We start from the raw sequence: 12,632 nt of genomic DNA on the forward strand, positions 1-12,632 counted from the left end.
GTAGGGGCCATGCCTCTGCTAAGTGCTCAGAAATACGATCACATTCTGTAAGGTCCAGAGTCAGGACTTTTTCCCAAATATGATATGTCTTCCATGACTCTGTGGCTTTGATTAATCCACCCCCTCAAGTAATTCAGGTGGCACTGCTCCTCAAGGGGCGGGCTGGGGTTTTGTTAGGTTTGCGTGGCTGCAGCTCCTCCTTCTGCCCAACCTTGCCTTCCTCTCCTTCTTTTCCTAGATATTGGTTCCTAATATCAAACCCCTGCGGGTCAAACCCCATCTTATTCCTGCAGCGGGAGAACTCAACCTGTAGCAGTGAGGAGGTGAAATGTAGGGTGAGATTCTTTTCTCCTCGATTCTCACATGTGCTTCCCAGCTGCAATGTGCCCAGACTGGTGCAGGGTCCAGTGGGCAAAATGTAGCCCTTGCCAGCTCAGAGATCCTAGCCTGGTGGTAGAGATTGATGAGTAGAAATCATTATGCTGAACCACTACTAAATCCAGGCCACTGTTACCTCTTGCCTAGACTTGTGCAGTGTGGACCCTGCTTGTATCCCACCTCCCATCTTCCTCTATTTATTCTTCTAGGTAAAAGCCCAAATCAGGTGATGCCACTTCTTGGCTTAAAGTCTCTCAAGGAAGCACCATTGCTGTTGAAATAAAACCCCAATTCTTTCTTTATCCCCAGACTGTTTCCCCAATGTCATTTCTTTCTAATTTATTATGCCTTAGTCACATTTACCTATTCTGAGTTTCTCAAACCCGTATGTTCTCCGTGCCTCAAAATCTCCATACCTGCTTATTCCTCCACCCAGAACATCGTTTCCTCTGTCTTCCCTGAGTTGCTGATGCATCTCATCCTTAACAGCTTGTTTTATTTGTCATCTCCTTAAGGGCATAGAGTTTTGTAGGTTCTATACTACAAATCCTAAGGGGAACTGGTCACATGGCTAGTCCTCACTGATTTGTGTATTTATTCTAATTATTTGATGGTAGTTGTCAGTAATGGGCCATATGTGATGGAAGGCCTTTTCCAATTTGCACAATGCTTCCAACTAGGTGTTAGAAGTGGAGGGGACATTCACCTCCTCAGCCATGTCCTTCACCCACAGGGCAAAATTTATTCCCTTCATATTATATGTTACCATTTTATTTGTATATGCATTTGTTTGTTCCCTTTAGTCTTTGTCTACTCTATTAGATTATAAGCACCAGGTAGTTAAAAATATGATTTTTTCACCTACAAGTGTACAATCTGCCTTGTATAGTACCTAACATATAAAAAGTGCTCAATAAATATTTGCTCAGGAAAAAAATGATGTTGCATAAACCAGGAAAGTGAATGGGTGGTGTTTGAGCTAGACTGTGAAGTAAGAATAGGATTTTAAAATGACTCTGTGAAAAAGAGGCATTTTTGGTGATGGTGGGGAACAGCTCTTCAGCTGTAAAATGGGACAAAAAGCATCTATGTTAAAGTAACGTGTTCACAAATGTAAACTGTGAGCACAACGCCTGGCATGGTAACACCCAAAGACATTTCTGTTAGCGTTACCATCTTTCCCTTACTGTGGCTAATGTGCAGCGGGAACATGACTCTCATCCATTGAAAAGTATGGTGTTATATAAAGATATAACATCAACATTTATAATCATCTCTCATGGTTTGGAGAATTCTCTGGAGGAATTTGGACTTTATAACTTCTGAAGTCCTTCGCAGCCTTGCAATTTACATTGAGGCAGTGAAAAAATAGACTTCACAGAAAATTAAGCACATCCCATCGCCCAGGCTGCTGGGATAGTGATAGAAACCACTTCCTGCATTTCTTTTTCTTATGGAGTTTTGCCCTCCCCACTACTGCCGTGTTCTGCTGAACAAATGCCCCTGGGAGGCCGAAGGAACTCGGACAGGGTCTACCTCACCGATGTTAGAGGCTCTCTTGAAACTGCATATACCAAAGGAAGGATGTTCAATAGCAAGTTTTTAGTAATCCCCCTTTACATCTCCAGAGCTAGGGAGTCGTTAGTCCTCTAAACACTTTTGAAACATTCCCTAGCTTTCAGAAGAAAAACATTACCCGTTTCGAAGTCCCCATGTTCCTAGTGCATCCTCAAAGTTGAGGTCACTTGCTATTTTCTTCCAAGTAGTGATCCCTCTTTCATTTCTCCTTTTTTTTTAGGTCAGAGTATTTTTTGTATTGAATATATTCTGTTAATACATTGTACTTTCCAAAAAGAACAAAGCAAAAATAAAACCAACTGAGATCTTAACAACTTCTATCCCTCCACTAGAAAATGAAATGGTGTTTGCAAAGCTTTGGGTTGTTAAATCATTTAGATACCAGGGAACATGTGGGTGGCAGAATGAAAAATAAACAGAAATTTAAAGTTATTAAAAGCACTTCCCTGTCATCAGATTGTGTTTAGCTATTCATTTTCTTATGATTAGACTAAGTCTCCAGTTAAATCAATAAACCTAAGAATTTTACCTTTTTACTAGGGCAAAATTCTGTAATGTGGTAGAATAAGCCTATGCCCACAGGTAACTTTGTTTTGAGGCAATTTTTCAGGATCCTAACAAGGAACCATTCTAACCGGAAACACAATGCTGTCTGCAGCAACACTGATTCTGCTGGGTCCTAAATGCCAACCAGCTAGGTTGCTGTTTTCATAATGGCCCCAATCATGCTTCTCTTCTTCCAGAGGCCACACAAAGTGAGCCTCACTCACATAGTAAATGAATCAGAGAAGCGCACAAAAAAGGTAGTCTATTTTTTTACTTCAAATCCCAAGAGGCTGATGAAGCATCTTGCCCTTTCTGATGGTGTAAAGCACAAGAAGCTCTGACCATATCTTTACTCTGTTGAAGATATCCCCAAAACTCTAGAAATAAAAAGGATTTCATCAAAATAAAAAGTTTCTGCACAGCTAAAGAAAACAGCATTACAATGAAAAGAGAACCAAGCATATGGGAAAACATATTTGCAAATGATACCTCGGACAAGGGTTTGATCTCCAAAATATATAAGGAACTCACAGGACTCCACTCCAGGAATACAAGCAATCCAATTAAAAAATGGGCAAAGGACTTGAACAGACACTTCTCCAAGGAGGACATACAGGGGGCCCACAGACATATGAAAAGATGCCCAGCATCACTAGCCATCGAAGAGGTACAACCTAAAATCACAATGAGATACCACCTCACCCAGTGAGAATGGCCATCATAAACAAAGCAACAAACAAGTGTTGGAGAGGATGTGGAGAAAAGGGAACCCTAGTGCACTGCTGGTGGGAATGCAGACTGGTGCAGCCACTGTGGAAAACTGTATGGAATTTACTCACAAAACTAAACATGAAACTACCTTTTGATCCAGCAATTCCACTGCTGGGATTATACTTGAAACACCAATCCAAAAGAACCTATGCACCCCAATGTTCATAGCAGCACAATTTATAATAGCCAAGTGCTAGAAGCAACCTAAGTGCCCATGAGTAAATGAGTGAATCAAAAACTGTGTTACATTTACACAATGGAATACTGCACAGCAGAAAGAAAGAAGGAGCTTCTACCCTTTACAACAGCATGAATGGAACTGGAAAGCATTATGCTAAGTGAAATAAGCCAGGCAGTGAAAGAGAAATACCATATGATCTCACCTATAAGTGGAACCTAATCAACAAAAGAAACAAGCAAGAAAAATGTAACCAGAGACATTGAAATAAAGAACAAACTGACAGTAACCAGAAGGGAGATGGGAGGGGGATAATGAGGGAAATAAGGTTAAGGGTCATCAAGGAACATGTATAAGGACCCATGGAGAAAGCCACAGGGGGTAGGTTCAAGGGTAGGAAGTGTGGATGAATTGGGGGGTCGGTTGAAATTGGAGACAACTGTACTTGAACAACAATAAAAACAGAAGAAAAAAAGAAAGAAACTATAGTGCGGTCCATACATGTCTTAAAGTTTATTGTGCGCCCTCTGATAGGCATGCCTCTTATCATGACAAAGTCCTATCTGCTACCTCCTCTTCCACAAATTATATCAGCATAATGTCATCAATGTGATAACAATAGCAATGGCCATTGTAGCACAAGCTGTTATCTACTGAATGATTGCTATATTTTAGGCATTGCTCCAATAATCTTGCATGTATATTAACTAATTATAAATTCACAATAACTTTATGAGGTAGATACTAATGACCATCCCCACTTTATAGATGAGAATATCTAGGCAACAGATGCTAAGTTAGTCACTCAAAATCACATGGCTATTACATGGTAGAACTGAGATATGAAGGCAGGTAATCTGCCTTCAAATCCCATACTCTCCACCCCTATACCACCTGACTTGCCCAAGGTAAGAGAACAAATATAAACAGAGGCCATTTGAAACATATCAATGCCTAGTTTTTACATAAGAATAAGTATTATAACATTGGCTTTGGTTGTCATTGACTTTAATTTTGAGCCTGCAAAAGAAGAAAGGGTTCTTTGTTCTATTTTGTTTTTTGGTTTTCCAAATTTTTTAATTCACAAAAAAATACCTAGATTTTAGTCCCTGTTTTTTGAGCTAAGAACTTAGGGATCTGTGATCTTTATTATTTTTCTTTATGGTTTTATTTTTATTAAATATATTGGGGTTATATCCTTATGGTTTTAAAGTATTATTAGAAGTAGACACCTCACCCTGCTGCTCCTGACCTTCATACTATTTTATGGTTGTGACAGCACAGTTCTCAAAGCTTTGATTTTAATGGGTACTTTATTCTAGATACACACGGATGATACTTTAATTAGCTGTACCACTGCTTCCTGCCATGGGCATCCAAAGCCCTTTCCTGAATTCTAATAGGATCACTACTGCCGCCTTTAGCTCCAGCTAGGTCAGGTAATCTATCACAAACTCCTCTTTTCTTCTTAGGGACCATTGCCTGTAACCCACTCCCTGGTAGTAATCTCTGTATCAGTCATGGTTTGGGGTTGCAAACAACAGAAGAGAATGGGTGCTTTGTTGATAAAAAGCATTTGTTGCAATAATATTGGGTAGCTTAAAGACTCATTAGTAACCAAATCAATCTGGATGCTAAAATATGCAGAAATCAAGGGAGGTTAGGCAGCAGGCCATGCATCTTTGGACTGCACACACTGGGAACTCAGTGCTGCAGCCAGGGAAGGGACTCTGGATGTTGCCATTTGCCACTGGACCCTTACCACCCCCACATCTGTACATCCCTAAATCAGTTCAAGAGCCAGAGTCATGGGTGGGGTCATTTGGTTGCCTATCCTAAGCCAAGTGCCTGCACTCATACTCTTGCTCTCAGCAAAACTTACCCAGTCCCAGGGTGGGGGATTCTCCCTATTTTTTCCCAAAAAGGGGATCAAAGTTTGAATATGGGAGCATTAAATAATTGGTAAGTTTTGGTGGCAGAGTAACAACTAGGTTTCAAAACTTGTTCCCATAAAGAAACATGAGAATTAAGTAAAGAGAAAAGTTCTTCTAATAGATGAAGTAAATAAAGATAGTAATGCAACAGTCCCACAACACGTTACACAGTAATCTCTCACAACCCTTCATAAACCACAGTCATATCAATACAGAAATTGTATTCATTCATTATGAAAATACTTGTTAAGGGTCTATTATGTGAGTTCAGTCCCAATCCTTGGGAAATTTACCATGTCGTTCTTTGCTTTTGGTGGCTCAATAGAATAAAACAATTAACTGCCTTCAGGTTTTGAAAATTATTTAAAAATATATTTTATTGATTGTGCTATTACAGTTGTCCCATTTCCCCCCTTCACTCCCCTCCACCCTGCACACCCTCTCCCACCCACATTCCCCCACTTTAGTTCATTTCCATGTGTCATAAGTTCTTTAGCTTCTACATTTCCCATACTATTCTTGCCCTCCCCCTGCCTATTTTCTACCTACCATCTATGCTACTTATTCTCTGTACCTCTTCCCCCTCTCTCTTCCTCCCACTCCCCTGTTGCTAACCCCCCATGTGATCTCCATTTCTGTGGGTCTGTTCCTGTTTCAGTTGTTTGCTTAGTTTCTTTTTGTTTTTGTTTTAGGTGTGGTTGTTAATAATTGTGAGTTTTCTGTCTTTTTACTATACATGTTTTTTTATCTTCTTTTTCTTAGATAAGTCCCTTTAACATTTCATAAAATAAAGGCTTGGTGATGATGAACTCCTTTAACTTGACCTTATCTGAGAAGCACTTTATCTGTCCTTCCATTCTAAATGATAGCTTTGCTGGATAGAGCAATCTGGGATGTAGGTTCTTGCCTTTTATGACTTGGAATACTTCTTTCCAGCCTCTTCTTGCCTGTAAGGTCTCCCTTGAGAAATCAGCTGACAGTCTGATGGGAACTCCTTTGTAGGTTACTGTCTCCTTATCTCTTGCTGCTTCTAGGGTTCTCTCCTTCATTTTTACCTTGGCTAATGTAATTATGATGTGCCTTGGTGTGTTCCTCCTTGAGTCCACCTTCTTTGGGTCTCTCTGAGCTTCCTGGACTTCCTGGACTTCTATTTCCTTTGCCAGATTGGGGAAGTTCTCCTTTATTATTTGTTCAAATAAGTTTTCCACTTGTTGCTCGTCCTCTTCCCCTTCTGGTACCCCTATAATTCGGATGTTGGAATGTTTAAAGATGTTCTGGAGGCTCCTAAGCCTCTCCTCATTTTTTTGAATTCTTATTTCTTCATTCTTTTCTGATTGTATGTTGTTTTCTTCCTTCTGGTCCACTCCATTGATGTGAGACCCAGCTTTCTTTCCATCACTATTGGTTCCCTGTGCATTTTTCTTTATTTCACTTATTGTAGCCTTCATTTTTTCATTTAATTTGTGACCAAAGTCAACCAATTCTCTGAGCATCTTGATCACCAGTGCTTTGAACTGTGCATCTGATAGGTTGGCTATCTCTCGGTTGCTTAAAAGTATTGGTTCTGGGGCTTTCATTTGTTCTTCTGTTTGAGCCATTTTTTTTTGTCTTGTCCTTTCTGTTACATATGAGGGGCAGAGCCTTAGGTGTTCATCAGGGCAGGGCAACCCAGCTGCTGGGTTGTGACGCTATATGTGGGGGTGGGGTCTGAGAGGGATCAATGGTGCATGCTCTGCTCTCTGTTGGACTTCAGTCCCTTCCGCCACTTCCCTCAAGCAAACTGGGCCTTTCTGGTGTTAATTCCCATGCGGGTGAGCTTATGTACCTATGGGTCTTTCCAGCGACCTCTCCTGTGAGGCTAGGAGTCTCTCCTAGTGCTTCAACCTCTACAGGTATTTTCAATCATGCCCCAAGGGTTTATTTCCTGGTGCTGGGACACTGGTACCACCTGGTCAGCCAGCCACCTTGCTTGCAGTGCCTTGCTTCACAATCACCACCTCACTCTGCCAGTTGCCACCCCTGGGCCAGGGTCTGCCAGCCACCACTTGCCCGCTCAGGGTCTGCCCTGCTGGAATCTTGTGCACCTGGGATGCCTTATGCTGGTCCCAACACTCTTTGTTCCTCGACTCCTCTCCACCCGGCTGCCCAACTCTGTCCCTCCTACCAGTCTGGATAAATGTGTCTATTTTAACTCCTTGGTTGTCCAACTTCCATACATTTCAATTTTCTGTCAGTTCTGGTTGTTATTCTGTTTCTAAATTGTTGTTGTCCCTATATTGGTTGTGTGAGGAGGCACAGTGTGTCTACCTACGCCTCCATCTTGGCTGGAAGTCCCAACTGCCATCAGTTCTATATGAAATTGAAACTCACTATGTCTTTTTCTGCTTTTACTCTGGCAAAGAAAATTGATTTATCCTGTACACTTAAATGCCAATAGGAAAGGTTATGAGCAAGAAAGGCAGGCAAAAAAAAGTGGCTAAAAAATTGGGGTTGGGTGTAAAGGTTGAAATTTAGGTGCTAGGCCACTGAGAGTCCTTCCTTACATCAGTGAATCTCAGCTCCAGCCTCCTGACACATTAAATGGGGTAACACTCAAATCTACTTCTCTTATCTCTTTGCCAAAATAAGGTAAGCTGATCTACTTGGGTTTGGCTTAACTTAGATTTTTCATAATAAAGGCACATACTTTTAAGAGCATTAAGTGACCCATATTGATTGACAACATACTTTGCAATCATTCTCTGTTCCAAGCTATCAGATGCCATACAAGCTTCACCCAATTTAAATGGTTTCATCACTCTACCAAATTTTTTAAATTAAAACCCCAAACCTTTAACTCATTCTCACTATCCATACAATTTTTCAAGTGTTGAATGGTGAATCACAAAGGGTTCTGTGGCAATTACAAAATTACTTGTAGAGAATGAACAGTGAGTTCTGATTAGGGATACTTTTTCTAAGGGAGAATACAAATCTCCCATTTTTCACATTGCCATATAAGAGAAAATGTTCTTTTCCTAGGGAACAAAATTGAAACATATTTCTGATTTCTCTGGACCCTTCTTCTCTCATTATCAAGGGAGAATTAAATTCCTTAATTGGTAGGATTAGGAGAAGGAATTCAGCATGATCATCTCAGGACCATTGTGGACCTCTCACACACAGTGTCAGGAAGTAGCCTTCCATGTTCATTTTTGTGGTAAATTTATAGGAGATTGAGTGTTAGAGTACATCCTGAACTTCCAAAAGGCTGGAAGTGCGCATTTTTAGAGATTAAATTTTTAGAACATCCAAATGTGGTTGAAGATGATGTTCCCTATTCTAATGCAACTTTATTTCTAACAACACTGAACAGTTTGATATCTCTTTGATTTCTTTGTCTATTTCTTAATGTAGCCATACTCAGGAAAATAAAGGTATGTTACTTATGGGACCCCTGAAAACTCCAGCTTGTTCCTTCTGTGGCAGCAGGTTCATTGAGCAAGTACTTATCTACATTTTAATAGCTATATTATCAGCACATACTAAGCATAATTTCTGGAGAGAGTTCTCACAGGAACATGGGAAGCATTTCACATTCTTTTTTAAAAAATACATGCAATTTATTTTTAAATGATACAACACAAATCTCCCTGCTTTCTTTTTAATAAGTACACTTTGCTCATTTTATCTCATTTTTTTCCTCCAAAGAGAGGAAACCAGCTTTAATAGCATGAGAAATATCAATGAACTCTTGTAGGAGAGACATAAAGTGGATTTAAGTGAAATTCCCCCAGAACCCTATGTTTGGGGTTAAGGAGTAAATTAGTCATAGTAAAATACTGTCTGCGGTGTGGAGCCTCCAATCAAATGATACCTTGAAATGAGACTTTCTCCCTGTGGCCATTAGACCATTCCCTAAAATGTCTTTAGCCTGGAGACGGTAGATTACACACAATATGATGTGGTTTTGCTGTAGCACTGTAGTATGGTTCTCACTGCATAGGCTATGCTTGAATAGTAAGAGAGGAATTGGTTTTTAGTGATGCTACTTAAAAAGATTGATGGATTTTTTTTGTGCTTGGGCAGACTAGTCCTTTAATCCCAGGTTGTTCTTGCCAAGAGCTCAAACCACATCAAATTAACCTCATTCATTGATTCTCTCATTCATTCCTTTATTTATGTGTTTATCCTCCATCCATTCATTCAATTAAAAAAAAGTGTCAACCGCTATCCAACATTTTTATACATACTAGAAATATACAAATCAACAAAAACAGACAAGAATCCAGTGGGAGAGACTGGTACTAAACAAAATTAAAAGCTAAATAATAATAGTACTTTAAAAGCAGTGAGTTCCAGAGCGGGGGAGAATAATAAAACAAGAAAGAGGTATATGGATTATCAGAGGCAGAAAAGGAGGTTTAAAGTTTTAAATCATGTTTAGGCAAGACCGGAGAATAAAGCATCTGAACAACACCTTGAGAAGGAATGGAGGAAGCCATGTATCTATGTAGGAAAGATCATTCCAGGAGAAGGGAACAACAAGCTCAAAAACCCCGCCAGGAGCATGCCTAGAGTTTAAAGGAATAGTCAGAGGCCACCAGGATTGGAGTTCAGTGAACAGAGTAGATTAGTAGGAAATAAAGTCAGAGAGAGAACGAGAGGCTAGATGAGGCATGACTTTCAGGCTATTGTCTTTGGAATTTCAAAGATTAAAACAGGAAAGCACTGTAGGACTCTGAGCTTTAGCTCTGGTTCAATCTGAGATGGAAATAGGAAGGTCATTTAGAAAGATAATGTAATAATGCAAATGTGGTGCCTTGGACCAGGCTGCTACTAGGGAATATGGTAAAACTCAGTCTGGTTGTGTTTGGAAGACTCAAAAAACAGAGTTCACTGGAAAGACTAAAATGTCATATTTGGGTGTGAAGATTAGAAATTTTGGTTCAGACAGGATAAATTAGAGATACTGAATATACAGAAGACTATAGAAAACTTGATTTCAGGACAAAGGTAAAGGCTTTCAGTACAACCTGGAGATTTGGGAATATCCAGCCTATAGTTGGAATCAAAGCTAAGGTACTGGATATAGTCACCAAATGAGTGAGTTTAGCCAGAGAGGAGAATAAAGCCATTGATAATGCACTGGGACACTGGAAGTCAAGGAGATAAGAAAGAATTTACAAATGAAACTGAGAAGAAAAAGCCCATAGTAGAAGAGAAAACCCAGAAGAGTCTGCTCACGTGGAATTAAAATAAATATGGGGGGTGGGTGGAGGGATAGGGTATGTCATGCAAGGCTTACAGTGCTGGGCATTGGATCTAGAGATGTAGAAGTTGCTGGCAACTTTGACAAGAGCAGTTTTGCTGGTGTTGTGGATGAAAGCCTTATCAGAATGGGCACCACAGAGAAAAGAGTAGGTAATTGGACCCCATGACTATAGCGCTGCCCCAGCCCATTTTCCTTGAAAGCCTGATGTCTCAGTTACAGTGCACATCAGGGCTACTCCACAGTAATTGTGATGAAATCCCACTTCAAGCACCCAAATGGGCCACCCCTCCTCTCTGACTTGAAATCACATATGGCCACTTGTCTTCCTTTGGCAAATGAATTGTCGGAAGTGATGGGTATCAATTCCAAGCAGAAGCATTATACTGCTTCCAGCAATGTTCAGTAAGGAACTTGATTAGACTCCATCAAATATGAACAGAAATCCTCCACAAATGTGTGATGTTTATAGGGTGTAAGGGAGGAGTAAACTTTGTTGTTTCAAACCACTGAACTTTTGGGGTTATTGGTTACTGCTGCCTCATTTAGATGAATCTAATTAAACAGTATGTGCCCCTGCTGTGTCGTTGTTGTGCCCGCTGGAATTGTACTTATACCAACCAACTGACCACAGCACACTCAACACTTATTGGGAACTCACACTCTCTGGAACATGAACAGTATTTGCTTTCCTCATCAGTATTGACAAACTTGGAATGGTAATAATTAGCCCTTATTCTACCTTAGACACGGGTACCTCCCCTTTCTCCCCATTGAAGTGGTGGGAGATGGCAATAAAGCATGCATTTTTAGTTTAGCAAATCTGTGGGAGGAACAAGGTCTGTGCATTCACTGCAAGAGTCCACTGGATTAGATGGGAAGAACCAGCTCTCACTTCATGTTTGGAATTAGGAAATTATTTTTATGCAGAAAAAAAAATGTACCCATAAACAATGAATTCAGTAATTATTAGCTACTATTTTTGTTGCAATTATAATTCTGTTATTGCCAGTATTGTTGTTGCTTTGATAGTTATTATATGCAGATGGTCATGATGACATCGAATGTCAAAGCAAAATTTTATTTAGCACAAAAATTTTTTTCAGTTTTCTCTATATATCAGGCACAAATGAAGCTGAAAACCTGAATTCATTGAACATTTGTTAGATGTTCGCTGCATACTAGCCTTGTACTCAGAAGACTAATATTGTCCAAGCCATGTTCAGGTTAATTCTTCCACTTCAGTACCTTGGGGCCTGAAGTCATTCATATAGGAAAGAAAAGGTCTCCATCAAGCCCATTTATCTTGAGGGGAAACAGAACAAAGACCATATTTTCCCATGTCAACCCACTGATGGTGTTTCATCCATGAGTTTATGGCCCCTAACCACAAATATGCAAGTTGGGAAATTGGACTCAATTGGATTGGATTGGGTGATCGGTAAAGGCCAAAACATTAAGAGACGGAGAGACAGAGAGATGGAGAGACAGAGAAAATGAGTTGACAGAGGGGAAAAAAGGAAAATAAATACCTGTGTTTTAAAAAGGTGACTTTATTTCCCATTATTTCCTTATTATCTAAGTGAATGTATGTTACTTCGAGTCCATTATTTACAAAATGGCAATAATACAAGGAAATTGTAGCTGGTGGAAACCCTGAACGGTATGCAAAATGATTCAGCACTCATGTCTCTCTTTTTCTTCCATAAACTGCACCCAGACAGACCATTCAATTCCACAGGCCAGAAGACTATGAGATATTACATCATTATACTGCTATATATGTAATTTATTCACCATGCCAATGAAATTGTGATGAATGCTGGACTTACAAAGATCATACCATATATTTCACCCCCAGCCTTTTAAAATAAATTTTATTTTTAAAATTTCCATTATAAATTCCATCAGCTGATCAGCCTTATAATCATGAAAAAAATTACTCAGTTCCCCGAATTAACGTGGCGTATTGAAGTCTGGGCAAGCCTTGGTAGCC

The sequence above is a fragment of the Phyllostomus hastatus genome, unplaced genomic scaffold (genome assembly GCF_019186645.2).
Source record: "Phyllostomus hastatus isolate PE091 unplaced genomic scaffold, TTU_PhHast_1.1 phas_contig_34, whole genome shotgun sequence".
NCBI lineage: Eukaryota > Metazoa > Chordata > Mammalia > Chiroptera > Phyllostomidae > Phyllostomus > Phyllostomus hastatus.